The sequence below is a fragment of the Enoplosus armatus genome, chromosome 1 (genome assembly GCF_043641665.1).
Source record: "Enoplosus armatus isolate fEnoArm2 chromosome 1, fEnoArm2.hap1, whole genome shotgun sequence".
Lineage (NCBI taxonomy): Eukaryota > Metazoa > Chordata > Actinopteri > Centrarchiformes > Enoplosidae > Enoplosus > Enoplosus armatus.
In genome coordinates, this window is record NC_092180.1 from 30,918,832 (window position 1) to 30,920,041 (window position 1,210).

Below are 1,210 nucleotides of genomic sequence, written 5' to 3' on the forward strand. Positions count from 1 at the left end.
ATATTCACACCCTTTGCTATGAAACTCAAAATTGAGCTCAGGTGCATCCTGTTTCCACTGATCATCCTTGAAATGTTTCTACAACTTAATTGGAGTCCACCTGTGGTAAATTCAATTGATTGGACATGATTTGGAAAGGCACACACCTGTCTATATAAGGCCCCACAGTTGACAGTGCACGTCAGAGCACAAACCAAGCCATGAAGTCAAAGGAATTGTCTGTAGACCTCCGAGACAGGGTTGTATCGAGGCACAGATCTGGGGATGGGTACAGAAAAATGTCTGCAGCATTGAAGGTCCCAAAGAGCACAGTGGTCTCCATCATTCGTAAATGGAAGAAGTTCGGAACCACCAGGACTCTTCCTAGAGCTGGCCGCCCGGCCAAAATGAGCAATCGGGGGAGAAGGGCCTTGGTCAGGGAGGTAACCAAGAACCCGATGGTCACTCTGTCAGAGCTCCAGCGTTCCTCTGTGGAGATGGGAGAACCTTCCAGAAGGACAACCATCTCTGCAGCACTCCACCAATCAGGCCTTTGTGGTAGAGTGGCCAGACGGAAGCCACTGCTCAGTACAAAGCACATGACGGTCCGCTTGGAGTTTGCCAATAGGCACCTAAAGGACTCTCAGACCATGAGAAACTAAAATTCTCTGGTCTGATGAAACCAAGATTGAACTCTTTGGCCTGAATGCCAAGCATCATGTCTGGAGGAAACCAGGCACCGCTCATCACCTGGCCAATACCATCCCTACAGTGAAGCATGGTGGTGGCAGCATCATGCTGGTGGGATGTTTTTCAGCGGCAGGAACTGGGAGACTAGTCAGGATCGAGGGAAAGATGAATGCAGCAAAGTACAGAGAGATCCTTGACGAAAACCTGCTCCAGAGCGCTCTGGACCTCAGACTGGGGCGAAGGTTCACCTTCCAACAGGACAACGACCCTAAGCACACAGCCAAGATGACAAAGGAGTGGCTTCGGGACAAGTCTCTGAATGTCCTTGAGTGGCCCGACGCTCCCCATCCAACCTCATTGAGCTTGAGAGGATGTTCAAAGAAGAATGGGAGAAACTTCCCAAATCCAGGTGTACCAAGCTTGTAGCATCATACCCAAGAAGACTGGAGGCTGTAATCGCTGCCAAAGGTGCTTCAACAAAGTATTGAGTAAAGGGTGTGAATACTTATGTACATGCGATATTTGAGTGTTTTATTTTTAA

The 1,210-nt window shown here is 48.9% G+C and overlaps 1 pseudogene; it reads left to right on the plus strand.

The window, feature by feature from the left end:
• The first annotated feature begins 200 nt into the window (after window positions 1-200).
• On the plus strand, window positions 201-821 carry LOC139283322 (uncharacterized; annotated as a pseudogene).
• The last annotated feature ends 389 nt before the right edge of the window (window positions 822-1,210 follow it).